The sequence below is a fragment of the Dreissena polymorpha genome, chromosome 1, assembly GCF_020536995.1.
Source record: "Dreissena polymorpha isolate Duluth1 chromosome 1, UMN_Dpol_1.0, whole genome shotgun sequence".
NCBI classification, from domain to species: Eukaryota; Metazoa; Mollusca; class Bivalvia; order Myida; family Dreissenidae; genus Dreissena; species Dreissena polymorpha.
This window is the reverse complement of record NC_068355.1, coordinates 180,828,466-180,847,552: the sequence shown is the minus strand read 5'-3', so window position 1 is coordinate 180,847,552 and position 19,087 is coordinate 180,828,466. Positions and strand designations below refer to the sequence as shown.

At 35.2% G+C, this 19,087-nt stretch overlaps 2 protein-coding genes across 11 annotated transcripts in view; both read left to right on the top strand.

Annotated features, from left to right (window-relative positions):
- The window catches only part of LOC127863704 (uncharacterized), a 259,681-nt gene that overhangs the window by 90,606 nt on the left and 149,988 nt on the right, over window positions 1–19,087 (top strand). The gene's annotated exons all lie outside the window — the stretch shown is intronic.
- Window positions 4,518–19,087, top strand: part of LOC127864727 (uncharacterized) — a 146,509-nt gene continuing 131,939 nt past the window's right edge. The window contains exons 1-2 of the mRNA XM_052404615.1: window positions 4,518–4,604; window positions 14,675–15,145. The gene's annotated coding sequence lies outside the window, so the exon portion shown is untranslated. The remainder of the gene's footprint in view (window positions 4,605–14,674; window positions 15,146–19,087) is intronic.

Below are 19,087 nucleotides of genomic sequence, written 5' to 3'. Positions count from 1 at the left end.
AGAATCGGTTAACCCAGGAAATTAATAAAAATTCATGCCACAGAATAATCACGATGTCACAAGAGTAATCACAATGTAGAACGAGAAATCACGATTTCACCCGAGTAATCACGATGTCGCATAAGTAATCACGGTGTCACACGAGTAATCACGTTGTCACACGAGTAATGACGATGTCACGCGAGTAATCACGATGTCACACGAGTAATCACGATGTCACACGAGTAATTACGATGTCACAGAATAATGACGATTGAACTGAACCTATGCATCCTGCGTATGTGTAGTAAGATAAATACTAAGGCACTCATTTAATAATAGTTCAAACAACAAAATCATAATGAACATTCTACATTAAATAGTAAGTGATCAGAAATCATATACAGTATTCTTCTTAAAATACCCCCAAACAAACTAACGCACACGTTTAAAGTGTTGTTAAACGAGCTTATGATAAAAACACAACAGACCGCGCTAGCAGGCGCCTACATCTATAAATTGTGTCATGTCCGGTGCAACGGCCGCTTAACGCTGCCAAACGTTGTACATCATCTGCATCCTCTTCGCACGTGTAGGAGTCGTAGATCGGCACGCAGTTCACGTAACTGTCACTTAGAAGGAAATTTCCGCCGCCGGAAAGCCCAATGCAGTACAGCGGTGCGTTTGAGCAGTATTTTGTATCGCGCGCGGAGCAGGAGTCTCGTTAGAAGCCGCAGATCTGCCCAAGCTTGAAGCAGTTTTTGTTATGGAAGTCGCGCTCTGCAACAGCCGGTTTCGATTTTTGGCCTTGTGCTTGTGACCGTTCATTTTCCATGCCGACTCGTTCTGAATTCAGTTCCGCGTTCGCCCGACTTCCATTGCGCTGTTGTCTATTTTTCACGACGTCTCGGAGGTTGATCAACTTCTCGAGGGTTTCAACGAGACGTTTATTGGTGTCGCCACTGGCCATAATGTTCTCAATTATTCGATTCACTGCATTGAGAGCAATCGTATCCGGTCCACTGCCACCGCCGGAAATGGCGCCGGAGAAGGTTCTAGTCATACCGTCGGCATAAAGGGAACCTCCGTCTCGCAGCGAACTGGAAAACAAATTTCCAGGTTCCTTTGCTGATTCTTGTGTTTTTTTTAGTGAAATGGAAAAATGTGTTTGAATATGCGTATGTATATATTAGTAAAAAAATATTCATTTTAGCTCGATTGCATAGAAAGCATAAAGCTTAATTGACACGCTCTCAGGTCCGCTTCCTGGGACTAGAACCAACATTTGGTGTCTATAGGGGAAATCTAAAGAAGGATCCGACAGTAGGGCTCGAACTCGTGACCTACCGATCACGAACACGTTATTCACTTCGCCACTGCGACCTGTATGCAAATATTTTTGTTTCCAGTTATAGCTTACATATATGTCTCATACACCGCGAATCCAAAACATCGCCTAAATGATATTTATTAAATTGCTACGGCAAAATCGCACATTTTATGTTGAATAACTCAACAAGGAAGTTTTACTTTTAATAAATGTTGATAATTAAAGACACGATTGACAATGAATATACTATACCTTGTGTCAGTGACTTCAGGAAAGATTTCACGCTTTCTTCGGAGTCTTTATTCGCAGACACGTGATCTTAAATGGAATCAATAATTAAGCCTCGTTGTGTGAGAACTATTCTTAACGCATGTGCGAAATGTCTCATGCAAGATCAGCCTGTGTAGTCCGCACAGTCTCATCAGACACGACACATAACATCATGACTGGATTTTCGTTTAGGAGAGACTTCCTTTAAACGAAAACTACGTAGAAACAACACGTGTCGTCCCTGATTAACCTGCGCAGACAACACAAGCTTATTTTGGGCGACCCCCTTACGCAAATGCATTAAGCCCCGTTTTCCAAGAACGCAGCTCAATTTCATTACACGCATAGGAGATATCAGGCAAATACTGTTGACTTCAAAACTCTATGCAATCTAATAAAATCATCGCATGCAATAATGCATTTTTATTTATTTATTGTTTAATCTTAAATGTACTAGTGTAACAAGTTGCTTTTGAGTTTCAGAACAAAAGTGTTAGTTGTTTATTGTGTGTTTAAAGTTATTTAACTTGTTATTTAACTATTCAAATGATGTAATACAGTTTTTACAATAACTTTGACAAACTGCAAAATGATTTTTAGTAATAAAAAAATAAAATGGTAAAACTCTTCATGGGTAAAAAATAACTACCAGCTAACAAGTACACTACGCTTCAATGCAAATATCTCAATTAAATTATCAGTCTGTAAGAAGGTCCCTATGTACAGGCAAAACAGTTTTGTGTACTTTCTATATGTTTGATGATGGCATACTGCATAAATCATTTTTTATAATTGACGGAATTTAAATATTGTCTACTAAATTGTTTAAAAAATAAATGCCTATGTCAATAAAAATAAAAACTTACTTAATAAGTAAATTAAAAACTTGTCTTCTAATTCACAAAAATAAATCTACATTCTCGACCCATCGGTATATTCGAAAGGTCTGCATACACTGTTTCAACTTGAAATAAACATCTTTTGAAATAACAATAAAACCTCACATCCTAAGAACATTCATGTTATTATCAACACAGAACACGTGCTCATTGGATTTATAAACATGTTTGTTGCGTCCTGATACTCAAACATTTCTATTCAGTGTGATTAAAAACATATCTTTACTCAACATCTCTTTTGAACATTTTGTTTTATTGTATGAACTCAATTTAAATAAAAATTCGCCCTAATATATATATAACTTTATCGTGAGTGCTTGTTCACGCGCAAAAAATAATAATCGTCTTTCTACCAATTTATTCTCATACATACGATGGCGAATGCGTAGACGTAGACGATTGTCTAAACAAAAATAAATTCAAATTATAACAATGTAATATTAAGCAATATAAAATAATAATAATTATTATTCTAACAACTCATTTAAATTACATTTACACAGAACATGCACGTTACATTTTTTGAAAGATTTAATCATTTCAAATCAACCTAAATGATGATGTTATTTCAGGAATTCAATACGAATTTAAACAATATCTCACGTGTACGTTATTTTTAGGAAAGTTTTCATCATAACTGACGTTTTGTTGTGCGCTAAATATTAAATTGCATCTCATTTTAGCCGTTATGTTTTTATAAGACAGAGTCAATTATGGGTATATTTGAGACTCGTTCTGAATTTCCTCCTAAATTGGATGTTTGCTCAAAAGAGACTTCATTTAAACGAAAAATTCCATTAAACGGAAGCCCACACGTACTAACACAGGACGATACTGGAAGCCCGTGCATGAAGTCCAGTTTTCCAGTTTTTTATATTTTATTTGTGTGAGTGTTAAGAATCGGTTTACATAAAGCACCAGCTCGTGAACACACTAAACATAAGCTTTGAAAAAAAAATGTTAACCGAGCAACATGCAAACAAACCGCATAGGAAATCGGACAATAAATAACGTTTTGGTATAGTTGTGTATTTGAAGCATATATCCTTTACAGTACTAACATCATAATGTCGTTGCATTTAATCGGTATGTTGCGTATTTCGCACGTCCCCAACTTTTTTGAAAACGGCCATTAAAATTGCGCCCCGCTGTGGGTAAACGGGGCTTAATGCATGTGCGTAAAGTTTTGTTCTAGATAATCCCGCACAGGCTAATCACAGACCGACTGCACAGGCTAATCTGGGACGTCGCTTTACGCACTTGAATCAAGACCAGTTTTTCCAGAGCGAGGCAAAATTCAACATACACCGATTTCAAAATGAATAGCAGGTATCCCCGAACGTGAGTATCGACGATGTAAATACACGACAAATGTGGCGAGATAAAACCTACCCAGAAAAAAGAACAGACGGTTCGCAATTTTGCAGTCACCATTTAATTAAACATACCTATATACATGTATTATAATATTAAAGGGGCCTTTTCACGTTTTGGTTATTTGACAAATTACAAAAATGGTTTCAGATACGCAAATGTTCGTTGTAGTTATGATATTTGTGAGGAAACGGTAATACTGAACATTTAACATGCTCTAAAAATCCAATATTTGCATCTTTTGACGATTTACAAAACTGAAAATAATTAAGTGTTGCAACGCGAAACGATTTACTAATTTGGATAGTTCTGCTGTTGTCGTTATATTGTGTGACACTACGAGGATTGCTATATGAAGTATAAAATACATCATTTATTTTATGAGCACGGATGGCCGAGTGGTCTAAGCCTTAGACTTTTACTCCAGGTGTCAGTGGTTCGAGCCTTGTTGAGGAATACTTTTTTCTTTTTTTAAATTTTATTCTTGTTTTTTATTGCAGCTTTTTAGATCCAATGTTTAAATTGATCAATAAAAGGCATTTAATGATGAACTTTAATACATGCCAAAATCTGTGAAAAGATCCCTTTAAATCTCATTTCAGTTGAGATCGACTCAACTTGCCGTCTCGACTTTAATATTATTACTTGTTAAAGATGTAAGCAACGTTCTTCAAAAGGAGGTTAATTTATAACCTTTTGCGGGAAATCTTCTACCAATCTAACACGCAAATAAGCAGTTTCCAGATGAAAAGGTAACATTCTCTTACTTTTCTAATTGATAAAACTACTAGTGGGTTGGTTGCTTCGGTACACACATATCCGTTCTATTGACTGACGGCTTCGTATACGTTCATTTTATGTTTGAGGTTATTTTACACTAAATCAAATAAATGCTGCCATAGAGACCACAGGGATCTTTAAGAAAAAAAACTACATACTATATAACAGTATGCAAGGGATACAACTGTCAAATTTCCTGCACAACACCATGGTCTAAACAACAGCAAAAAAATCGCTTCCAAAAGCATTAATTATACAAAATAAACGGTATACCAACAGCAGAGACATTTATCTTTCAGAAAATAATAACTTTGGCAATAAACTACGATCATTCATTTAATTAAAACGATACCTTTCATGCAAAAATGCTTAAAAATCCTAACTGGGACGAAAGTGTGCACAACTGAAAACTTATAATTCTAGTTGTAATTTCCATATTCCTTTAAAACTAACCCCTTTTGAACGTACATATTCATTTGCTAGTTTCTGTTTATAGTTTAACAGTGTCCGACAAATCCATTGCCAAGAGCCAGGGGGCTACCAAAATTTTTCATTGGGCTACTGAAATTTTCCAGCTGACGCCCGCCGGGCTACTTTAAAGCTATAAGAGTGGTAGCCCGGTTTATTGACAGACATACGTAGACAGGGGACAAAAATTCCACTCGTCCGCTCGTATTGACGAGTGAAATCTTGAAAGGACGAGTGAATTTCCCTAAAGCTCTCGTCCTACAGGACTAGTGAAAAAAACTGATGTTAAAATATGTATTTTCTGACCAGTAAGACTCTTGTTCATTAAATAAAATCATTTCTTTAAGCATATCTATTCCGAAAGTAGAACGCGAATGAACCGGAAATCGTAATTGTAAATTTCATACAGCAGGTGCGCGTTGTTATGTGAGACTGTGTCCCGAGTAAATATTGGCTTTTTGGTGTAAACTTTGCGCGTCCATGTTGACAGGGAACCATCTGACTTCATTCACTGTAAGTATTGATTTTTTTAAAGAATTATTTTACTGCGAAGTACGGTTTTAAACCAGTCTGAATTTCATCTGAAAAATGTCTGACATACGAGCGTTCTTTAAAGGGGGCAGGAGCGATGTTCAACCATCCGAAATGGAAAGCATGCAAGCATTAGAAAAAGGAAAAAACAAATTTGTCTTCATTTATTTATTTTGTGTTCCTCATAAATAAAGTAAGTTAACATTTCTTCTGTGATTAGCTGGCATGAATAAGTAAGTAAGCAGCATTTTAGCAGTGATTTAGGAAACATTGTTAGTCATATCAGTCCTTTGCAATCTTTCTTTCACACATATTTGAAGGACAAGTGCATGTGTTTGCAGGACGAGTGAAAATTTTAATGCACTTACCCTGCAGGACGAGTGCCATTTATAAATATTTTTGTCCCCTGGTAGAATAAACACGCTGACCATGTGTCTGTACACTGTGTATTGCTTTTAATCCGATAACAAAGTGCAATCAATTATCTAATCAGTCACCGATCACTTGCGGTAATGTCATAAACAGTAAGAGTGTATTTTAATCATCCAATCAGAATCAATATTTGTCGTCTGCTAATAACATAATGAGAGCCGGTTGGATAGTTGGCGCACATGATGCAACATCATTTTGCAGTTTGGAATTCTTTGTTAACCGCAACAATTCGTAGTAGCGACAATGTTTTTGATGTCGTTAAATATCCAAGGACGCCGAACATTAAATAAATCAAAACAATAGCGGATTCTTCCAAACGGTAACGAAACCGAAAATGAATATTAATTTCAACGGTGTGAAAGCAGTTAACACCTGCTGATTAGTTTGCATAGTCAACAGCGCCGTAGCCACTCTGAGGCACACCGAGGCAGTTGCCTCGGCTAAAATTTGCAGAGCAATGTTGAGATTCCATGGAAAAAAGGAAAATTTATGTCAAAGAATAAAATCTAAATAAGAAATTAAGTCAATTTAATGAATTTAAGGCACAATGTTATTCACAAACAAATATTAACATTGAGTACAATTGGTTCATGTTGAGGCAGATAATAATTTCATTTTAATAACTTCAATTGATGCCAAATGGCTCAGCAAAATGATTAGGGAAATCCGTATATTAAACAAAGCGTCGCACTGTACACTTCGATGTTACAATCATTGGGTACATAGGAACGAACCGAGTGAGGATCAGGTGTTTTACGGCCAGGTTGGGTCTATTTTGGACCTAGACATACTTCGGGTGATTGGTGTTTTCGCCTTTATTGGAATTTTCCTCTTTATGGCCGGCATAGAGTTTTATCCGGGACCGCTTCAGGTGGTAAGAATCTTTGTTTACATTAGAATTTTCAAATTATGATATCCGATATCATGATAAGCAATATGCCCCTGTGATGCAATCGGTAAGGCGTCAGACTCTGGATCCATTGCTCACTATTATATTGTCACTGCGTTGGTTCAAATCCCAGTATGTCCGTGTTTAAGTAAATTCCATCAATGATCCTTTTTATATGTGTTCATGATTGAAACTGCTTTTGATTGAATGCATTTAAATATTTCTTTAAAGAGCCCTATAGTGCTTTCAACCTCTAATTGGAAAAACAAATCGTCCACGATTGTTTTCACCGTGAACTTGTCTGAACTACAACAGCAAGTTTACGGAAGCTGATTTGACATTAACTTAAGAAATAATATTTTTATTGGTTCTTGTACATGTGAGCGGAATTTTAGCGCATTGCGAAGGCTTAAAACGTGGACATGTTCTACTATGAAAGAGGAACGGCTTAATGGCATCGCTTTCATGTTTGTGCATAAACACATTCCAGTTATTCGAAAACAAATTCTTCAAATGTGGGAATCGACTGGAGACAGAAGAGTTGAATTAGCATTCAATAAGATTCATATTTAAAAGTTGAAGAATAATAAAACATGTTCATGAAATATTATTCGCTAAAATGTTTGATAGATCTGTTTCTTCATATTATATGGTAGATCTATTTTATTTTAGTATTTCAATAAAAAAAAATAAAGCACATTATATTATCCATTAGGGCTGCAACGGGTACCCGAAATATCCGATGATATCGGATTCAACTTCAGATTTGTGGGTACGGATCCACCCCTTAAAATTTCGGTTCCGGATATTTATTTTCATAGTTGTATGTAACCTAGTGCTGTTTCCATAAGTATTGTTTTTTTTATACAGACTGGTTCTGTTTAAAAGATAAATCATGCATGTAATAGTGGATATTTATTGACAAGTGACAGTAGCAATTTCGGCATATGGTTCTATTTAAAGATATGATGAAATAAGCTCCCAATCAGGACCGTTGTATTGCAACATGCGTAAATCACTTGCCATGTTTTGCAAGCGTTGTGTACAGCTATTTAAGGTTACCAAATTATACATTTAATAAATGAATTTCTTTGTCCAGATAAAAAGCGCGCGAAATTTGGCGTTGGTGTATTTATTTGTAAATAAAATTTTTGTAGCGGGTACAACATTGAGATCATTTAATTTCCATTAAAAGTTTCGTTGTGAATTTCAACTAAAGTACGGGGGTATCTCGCGAATTATTTGGCATTGACATTTCCTCTTAATAAAATAAAATGTAAACACACTGTATTGTTAACGTTACGCTGTATCAGTTCCTTCATTATTGAAACAATTATTGTATTGTATACTGACTGCACACAAGTGTCATAACATACGAATGCAATACATAAATTCGGACAGTACTTAAAGTCGGACACAAGTAAATAAATGATTTAATACTCTAAAACTCGGTATTTGTTGTTAAAAAGGGCAATTGCATTGATTAACACCATACGAGTCAATAGTATTGATCATCTAAACGCTTTATTTACGTTTCCGACTTAATGTACTGTCCGAATACAAGTACACATACATGTGCACATAGTACATGTAATATCTACATGTAGCATATGATTTTCTTTGGTACATTTACATTTAAGTACACGATGCCTGTACTGTAACATTAATTTACGATATTGACTGTGTGCATCAGACTACTTGCTGTATTATGTATATGTATGTATACATATTATGTATATGTAAATGAAGAAATTAAATAAAGATGAAAACCTGCCTCTTATCATTTTGTAGGAAAAATTTATGGGCTACCAAATATTTTTATTGGTTGCCCAGTGGGCTACCTGAAGAATAAGAAATTTGTTGGACACTGGTTTAATATACAGTACAGCCAAAGCGGAACAAACGTATTTCGCGATCCGTGGCGGCAAGGTGAAACGAGTCGATGCCGCTCGTCAGTCGCTGAAGCTGCGTCAGTATGCGGCGGCAAGTCGCATTTCGCCGCGAAACTTCGCATCTGTCCGCCGAGGCATGCTGCGATCCGCGACATGATGCCGAGTCGATGCGCATCATGAAATAAGAAATATTTGTAAAATTGTTAGTTAAATGTAGTTAACAAAGTTTTGAATAACAATTATTATTATGATTAAAATCATAATAAATTTATTGTGCGCGGATTGTATTAGCATATACATGTAAGCATAGTTAATGTGTCTGGCCAATTAAGTTTGTTTACCGCCCGTAGTGTATGTATTTCACACATAAACAAGGTCACATAATTATGTTTTCGCACATACAAGTGGTCAAGGCTCCAGCATATGGCGGATTTATAAATTAATTGCATGTTGATTTTGCTATTATATTTAAGCTGAGAAAATTAGCAGTTTGAAGCCACATCAATAATCAAGACGGTGACAACATATTTGTTGTTTTGTTAATTATTAGCTTATTTTTACTATTATTTGAATAATGTACATAAACACGTTTTATTTTGTTCATATTATACAGTTAATATCGCTACTAATTACCCGATAATCCCGTATATTTAAAGAAAATACTGGTGAATATTTACGATACACAAACATTCTCGATATTTCCTTAAGTATCAAATACATTTTGGCATTTGTTACTATTTATAGAGATGATGAAATAACGTCTAATCAGGGCGTTTTTTTTCCCACTGAACACGCGATTTACGCCTGACGTGATGTTCATGTATTTATACAACACAAAATACACCCAAACTTTCCAAACGACGTTCTACATGTCTGCATAATTTTCGCGCGCTTTTTATGAAACAAAGGATATTTTAGCACTGTTTATTTGACGCTAGAATTTGCCAAAGGTCACGTTAGCATTAAAATTTGGAAGTGTGTTTCGGATTACAAATTTAATAATGACAATCGAACGAAACATTAACAGTTGCGCGTAATTAATTCTACGCTACGCATACATGTACATGTAGGTGGATATCTTTACACTCGATCTGCTGCGTACGTATGCGGCAGATTTACTCCGCAAAAGTACGCGAGGTTAATACAGACTCGGCATCGTTGCGCGGATTGATGCCGAGTGCCACGGCGATACGCCACGTGAACACACGATTCGGCCGCCGCGTACTAATAATCTGGCCGTGGCGTAGCCGCAGATTATGTTTGTGCCGCGTTGGCTGTACTGTAACATAATTACAATTAACTGTGATATTTTGCTCGAAATTTGTATAAAAACTCTTCAATGTCACAATAACAATAGTCTATTTACATTTTAGATATTACACTTCATGTATTTCAAACATGCAATTTGATTGGTTGATTCTCCACTGCATGAAACAGCTAACCTATCACGTTGCGTGTTACATCACTTAACAACTTGCATGTACACATGCTTGAAGATTGTAGATAATGTAAACAATTTAAGATTTACGGTGTTTTTTTACATATCGTCGCTGTCGTTCTCAAACCCCGTAGCTACAAAATGCCAACTTTTCAGGAGAGAGAAAAAAACGTCAGATTTTTTTATAACCATGTTTTAGAAATTGAAATTCTGCAAAAATACCAAACTAATGAAGCTGCAAAATACGTAAGGTTATTTTACATATACTTCTTCATATCCTATGTTAGCGTATACCATCGCCTAAATCGCCAAAGGCGATTAAATCTTTCAGCTGGCGATTAAAGTTTAAAATGTTAATGAAAATGGCGATTGCAAAAAACCCTGATATGTCTCTTTAAGTATATAATTTTCCCTACTTTTAAAGAGAACTCGGTACCGATTTCCACATGTAATCGCCATAAAAGCTCCAGGTGGTAATAGATTGTCCATTGATAAGAGATAACCAGATGCCCGTATCGTATATTCAAGCCACATAACACAGTCATGTATGCTGACAGATGCATCACGGGAAATTTTCGGGTAACTTCCCAGTCGCCAAACTGTGATATTTAACGTCCAATCGGTTACGAGAATGTTTATGGAGGCGGAGTTATATAGCGATCATTATTTTTGATTGACGTCGGTCACATAGTAAGCGTTTATCGCAGGTTTATAAACAATGAATCACAGTTGAAGCATTAATACGTGATATAAAACCGGTAAATAAAGCAGTACATTAAAGGCGGTTTCAGGCATCATCATCACACCTATTTACCGTACTGTAAACAATCATTAATTATGAGAAGTTAATTGCAATTGGTGAGCAGTGTAAAATTACTTACGGCGAGTAAGTTGTGAAAAACGAAACCCGTTAATAATTTGATGCGGTAACAAATTTAATCCAGTGCATGTATATTTTATCATGTCTATTTGTAGAACTGATTTAAACCGTTTTTCTACAGCCACGTGATAATAACTATTTACTATGCATTAAAACCGGTATGCCATGTAAAACCCGTGTTATAAGAAAGAGCGCGAAATTATTGCTGTCATCTGCAATGACAAGTTCTACGCATGCAAAGCAAGACCCACCCAATCAAAGACCGGGGCATATCTGAAAGTTCTAACATTGTATACTGTTTATGCCAGTGCATGAAAATAAATATAAATGAAAAATAAAAAAAACAACATGAAATTATTTGATTTCAGGTAACAAATACTTTATTTAAATGTGACTTCATTGATAATTTAATACAGTAATTGTTGATACCTTTAGATTCATGATAATGATTATGTCGTTCATTTAGCAAATAAGGTTATAATGTGGGTCGTTATTGTAGTGCTGAAATTTGGCTACTATTTTTTTTTCCTTAGCGCCAACCTAGATATCTACACCGATTTACTTCAAATTGACACTGAACATCTCTTATGACAATACGGTCAATCTCAAAGTTCTATGCATGGCCCCCATTACCATCCGTGGGGCGCCCCTGGGTCAAACATGCGGCATGGGGATACGCGTTGGCCTCTGCCGCGCCATTTCTGGTTTACATTTTTTTAGTCAGAATTAATATTGTTTACATTTCTTTTAGTCAGGACCAATATTGTTTGCATTTCTTTTAGCAAGGACTGTTGTTTCGCTTGTTTCAAGATGAACATCTCAAACACATAGCATACTATCATAAACACACAGCATACCATCACAAACACACAGCATTACCATCACAGACACATAGCATACCATCACAAACACACAGCATACCATCACAAAAACAGCATGCCATCACAAACACACAGCATACCATCACAAACTCACGGCATACCAAAACAAACACACAGCATATCATCACAAACACACAGCATACCAAAACAAACACACAGCATACCATCACAAACACACAGCATACCATCACAAACACACAGCATACCAAAACAAACAAACAGCATACTATGGCAAGCACACAGCATATTATTATAGGCACACATCATATGATTTAAAAGTGAAGATTTTAGTTTTAGTGATTAATAGTTTTAAATACTGATGATAAAAAGTTGCTTATTCATAGATAAATACATGTAATAAATGGAATAAGAAAATAATTGAATGTTGATGTGGCAAATTGTAGAAAAAAGTCAACTTTGATTCTAACTTGAATCAATCATATTTTTGTTTCATGAATATAGAGTAGTATAATTTGTGTTATTGATTTTGTTGTTATTCTTGGATAAAAATATAAATAAACAAGCAAATTTGTTAAATTGATATCACCCGCCACATGCTTGCAACGCCAAATTTTGTAAACAACTACTGCTTTAGAGACATTCATTGATACACTTAAATAAAGGCTTAATGAAATCCAAAAAGCAGTTAAAATACCAATATAAACATGTATTTTTATGTAAAAAGTGGCCATAACTCCATTATTTGCCAATTGTTTGAGTGACAATTTGACCTTTACCATCCTCTTATCAATATGTACACTTATTCCAAGTTTGAATGAAATCTGCACAAGCAGTTCCAAGATTTCACTTCAGACAAAATAGTATGATTATTTTTAAGTTAAAAAGGCCATAACTCTGTTATTTGCAAATGAATTGCTACAGCATTTTACACACATCATTCTATTATGATATATACACTTATATCAAGTTTCCATGAAATCGGTTCAATGCTCTTGACACAAAAGTGTTCTGGACGGACAATGCTAAAACTATATTCGTCCACCTATCGCGGTGGATAATAAAATAAAGATTAAGAGCAGCAATTTCTTAAACTTTTATTGATTATTATATCTTACAACAAACATTTTTGCAAGAATGTTAAGGGAACAAACAATTAAAATAACATATTAGATCAACACCATGTATACAGAGCTCCAGATAAGGATTTGTGAAATTAGTAACGGTACTGCCACTGACAGAAAGAAAAGGAGTAACGCTGAAAATCAATTAGTACCTGTACTACCATATCCAAAAATACAGGTAGTACTGTACTACCCGGTTTCTTGGATATTGAAGGGTGTATAACTGACTTTACAGAAACATTTGCAGCAATTATAATAAATATATGTAGCTTCTTATAAACATTTACTGTATTAGGTTTTCCATTCTGAATTATGATGCTAATACAACTACACATTAAAACTCATGACTAATACTATTTCTTCATTTTTCTTGACAAGAAAACACAAGCCAACTAATAAGCTAAGTAAATGAACACCTATTTCACTGTCTCATCCGTTTCCTATGGTGTTTTCTAACGTTTTACGCCACCGATGCAATCAAATCGTTAAATATCGGGGCGACAATGTCTTTTTCTGGGTTTACAGATTTAATGTCAGGATGGTTAGAAGACACCGTATGAAGTCATTATATGACTGAGCCGCAATCGGTTAAGCCGGCATTCAATTGCGCGCAGACATATCATTTTTTACGGATTTATAAGTTACAGGAAATCACACGACAGAATAGACAATAATATATGAACCCAGTCTACAACTTTTCGGTAATTTAAATTAATGAAAAGCCCGGTTAGGTTAGAGACCAACAATCACACCGCGCTGACGCAGACGTATCGGTATGGCCAGATTTTTTTCGTAAATGTGTAAAATGGATATTAATGTCATAATTGTACGTCCAGTTTATAAAAATAAATGCGTAAATCTTCATGAAAAAGGCGTATTTACAGTTGTATGGCCCTCATCTGGAGCTCGGTGTATAAGAGAATATGCATAATTTAAAACTCAAACATAATAAAATATTACATTTTACTGCATCATAATTAACAATTTGAAGATATTGGTACTTTATTGCATTATTATGTAAATCATAACAATGTAAAGCAAATAATCCTTACAAAATGAAATCCAACTGTACTGTTTTATTAATCATTATTAAATTGCTGATTAAATCTTATTGAAACTTGGTCAGAATGTTCATCTTGTCATTATAAAGGCTATGTCCGAATTTAAAGTCAATTGTGGTCAAAAACTAGTAAACCTAGTAATGTCTTCAACAATTGGTAACCAATTTTTCAAATCTTATTTAATCAAGCTATACAAACATTTGAAAAAACAACAACACTCAACACAATAACATTTGGAACATTTTTTATTCTATGATTCATGATTTCAAAGTAGTGTTTGGTATTTAATAAAGATTAAAAATACAATAATGTAGATACAGATATTATTTTTTTTTAAACCTGCTTATCTTTTAGGTGCACTTTTTGCCCTAACACGTGGTCTACTTAGTACATGTATGTAGAGAACAAAATGGATTTCTTTACAAATAATTTTACTTACAAAAATCAGATTAATTATCTCATTCATTTTTGTTTTTGTATATTCACAGTTGATGTACCGAAGGCAGATTGGTCAGCCAGTGAAACATATTCTGTGCGTATTGAGAATAAATGGAACTCTAGCCGGATACGGGACATATACTATACTACTAACCTCCTTTCCTGTCTATATGGAAGTGACTGTACAGTAGTTGTAATAGTTGCCAATTGAGCAGCATAATGGAACTCAAATCAGACACTGGCAATGTACTGACATGATCCAAAGTGTCTAGGTGACATTGACTGCTTGGAATAGTAGTCTAGTGAGTAGTGGTACCAGAACTAAATCAAGACACTAGACATGTTCGGACCTCCATCATGTCTTGGTGGAAGTGACTTAAGTTGGAATAGTTGTCAAGTGAGCAGCAGGAATTGAACTTAAGTCAGCCACTGGGCCTGTACTGACCTCCAACGTGTTGAGGTGGAAGTGACTGCGGCTGGGATAGTTGTCAAGTCAATAATTACAAGCCAAGAATTGTCAGGTAAGATAAACTTGATATCAATAACAGCCACAGCCTCAGTGGCATGCAGCCCAATCACAGATTGGGTGCTGAACTGTGGTTTAAGTTCTAAAGTATGGGGTATTGTGATAAGTCATTGTCTGCTGTCAAAAGTGTGTTGCCTGTCATTTTAAGTACCACTTTTGGCTCTTGACATCTTTAAACCACAGGAAAATGTGTACATGTCTTTGCAGTCTTCACCCAATAGAGTAGAAATCCATATTTGATACGGTTTGTTGGAAATTTGTGTTGAACATTGAAGTTTAAGACAATTATTTATTAATCGCAGATAAAAGCAAGTTGTTCAAAGCAATTATCATATCATTATCAAGCCTGTTATTTATCACCAGTATTAACTCGGTCAAATTATTTTGAATGAGTATTCCATAAATTCCATATATTTATCTCAAACATTACATCATGATTGTTTATGACTTTAGTGCATGTCTAAAAGTATATGCAATATGTATTTCAGTTTAATAAAGACATTAAGAACTTCTACAATTCCATGAAGTGAATTAAGTAATAATTCCTGGACAAACAGAGAAGTTTGGTAGAAATTTTAATTTTGAGTTATCTCCCTTGGACTGGCATTACTCGTATATGTCACTTCCATTTTCAAATGTAGCATGATCCAACAAGGGAGGTCACAATTGGGTTGTTTACAAAAAGTGGTTCTTTATTACTTCACTGTGCATGAGTCTAAGTAACGTTTAAGAGCTCTTTTCTTGTTGGATAAAACAGTCCGAAATTCCCCACTCCAGAAAGTCGAAACACTAATCTGACAGAACATTCAATTCCATGCTACATGCAAGCTATTTGCATCACAAAAATTGTAAACCAAAAAGATTGGAATATTTGTTTTTGCAGTTATAGGCAGTTTTTCTGATTGAAATCAATTTGCTATTGCTTGAAAAACATCCATTTATTGGTATACAACAGAAAAGTGGTAGAATATTTAAGGAAAACATAAGAATTTTTATTAAATTTTGTGTCTGCCAATATTTTCGGATTGGTTTTGGAAATTTCAAATTGTACTGATATATTTATAGCCAAAGGCCAAAGGACAGAATATCCTTCATATTTCAAATGAATCGACCTTGAAATTGTCAGTTCACTTAATTAAAAGAGAAACACAATCATACATGTAACAACCCGTTATAGTCAGTAACATTAAAATATTTGGGTGCAGTCATTTGTTTTTTACTTATGTTGTACAAAATTATTGGTTCATTCTACCAATTGTAGAATATTGCAACCCATCCCTGAATAATGTGAATATGCCATGAGGTTGGATAAGCATATATCCCGATCAGACTAGAATATTAAAGTTCTTCTCCTTTGGAGTAAATATACCTTCGGCATGTAGCCACTCATCAGGTATTATCCCCTTCCTCCAGATCACCTTAAGTAGGTTCCATAGTCTACGCAGCAGGAGAGGGCACATCTTGTAGACCTTGTATGGTATCTTGTTTGGTCCTGGGGCTGATCCCATTCTCGCTTTCCTCACAACTTCTTTCACCTCTAAGAGCGATGGCTCTTTACTTTCCAGTGGGGATGTTGGGGATGTTGTTATATATTGTTTTATATTGTTTTGCACATGTCGGTCCGTCAGTCTGTCGGTCCGTCAGTCTGTCGGTCCATCGGTCTGTCCGTCCACCAGATGGTTTCTGGATGATAACTCAAGAAGGCTTAGGACTAGAATCATGAAACTTCATAGGTACATTGATCATGAATGTCAGATGTCCCCTATTGATTTTTCAGGTCACTAGGTCAAAGGTCAAGGTCACAGTGACTCAAAATAGTAAAATGGTTTCCGGATGATAACTCAAGAACGCTTAGGCCTAGGATCATGAAACTTCATAGGTAAATTGATCATGACTGGCAGATGACCCCTATAGATTTTCAGGTCACTAGGTCAAAGGTCAAGGTCACAATGACTCGAAACAGTAAAATTGTTTCCGGATGATTACTCAAGAATGCTTACGCCTAGGATCATGAAACTTCATGGGCACATTGATCATGACTGGCAGATGTCCCCTATTGATTTTCAGGTCACTAGGTCAAAGGTCAAGGTCACAGTGACTAGAAATAGTAAAATGGTTTCCGGATGATAACTCAAGAATGCTTACACCTAGAATCATGAAACTTCAAAGGTACATTGATCATGACTGGCAGATGACCCCTAATAATTTTCAGGTCACTAGGTCAAAGGTCAAGGTCACTGTGACAAAAGACATTCTTACAATGGCTGCCACTACAACTGACAGCCCATATGGGGTTTATGCATGTTTTACAAACAGCCCTGGTTTCACTTTGATTATTTATGTTAAAGTTTGCGTACCACCTCAAATATTTTCAATGTCCCTTGACATATTGCTTTGATATTGTGCATACCGGTACTTCTTTAACAACATGACCCCAACCTATAAACAAGAGCAGACAACTGTATCAAGCATTTTGTAGGAATTATGGCCCTTTTTTCACTTACAATATGCATATTATTGATAAATCTATGATAAAGTTTGCGTACCAGCTCAAATATTTTCTATGTCCCTTGACATATTGCTTTTATATTTTGCATACTTCTTTGCCAACATGACCCCAACCTATTAACAAGAGCAGACAGCTGTATCAAGCATCTTTAGGAATTATGGCCCTTTTTTTCACTAACAATATGCATATTATTGATAAATCTATGTTATTATATTTTCTATGTCCTTTGACATATTGCTTTCATAGTTTGCATACTTCTTTACCAACATGACCCCAATCTATAAACAGGAGCAGACAACTGTATCAAGCATTAAAGTTTGCGTACCACCTCAAATATTTTCTATGTCCTTTGACATATTGCTTTCATATTTTGCATACTTCTTTACCAACATATGACCCCAATCTACACTTCAACACCGTTATTTCGAAGTCGTCGGGACCGTTAAAAAAAACTTCGGATTAATGATAATTCGAAATAAACATTTGACAGAAGACTTCTTTGATTCTGTAAAAAATGAAATGTTGTGGAATTCGCGTTGTTCGGTTACACGCTTACTGAAAAGCGTAAACTAGTCAGATAGCAATAGATTTCCACTTGTAACAAACGGAGGAATAAAACGATTATTTTTCTTTTTGTTTTTTTTCTTATTACAGAAAATATAAAATATAATGAATAGCACAAATTATCAGACATACATACATATAAATACATTTTCGGAAATTAATTAACATTTTTTAACTAATACGCGATGTCTCTTTGAACACCGGCGTTCGCGCAGACGACAAAGGTGTAATTATCGGCTTTTGACAAGCCACGACAAAGATGTGAAATTACGCTCAGTATTTTGCAGTTTTGACTTCGGATTAAAGATTGTTAATAAGGTGCGAATTATAGTGTTGGGACCGACTGAATCACTTCGAATTAACGATTTCTTCGGTTTAATGAATTTCGGATTAACAATGAAATTTTACATTAAACAAAGAAGAACCAATATTGGGACCCGAAAAATATTTCGAAATAACGGTGACTTCCGATTATCGGTGTTCGAAATAACGGTGTTGAAGTGTATAAACAGGAGCAGACAAATGTATCAAGCATTTTGACAGAATTATGGCCCCTTTTATACTTAGATAATTGAACATTTGGTTCAGTTTTGTGTTTTGGTCCATTTTACGCCTAAAGCCTATCATTATAAGCTATTGCTTTATAGACTTAGAAAACTCGCTAACTATCGTAAGAGGACTGTACAGGGCAAGTTGCATAACTCTCGTTGGCTTTTTAACGGAATTATGGCCCTTTTTTGTCTATGTAACTTTGAATATTTTGTTAAATTTTGTGTTGAGATCCACTTTACTTCTAAAGTATCAAGGCTATTGCTTTCAAACTTCAAATACTTTCTTACTATCATGATGTTACTGTACCTGGCA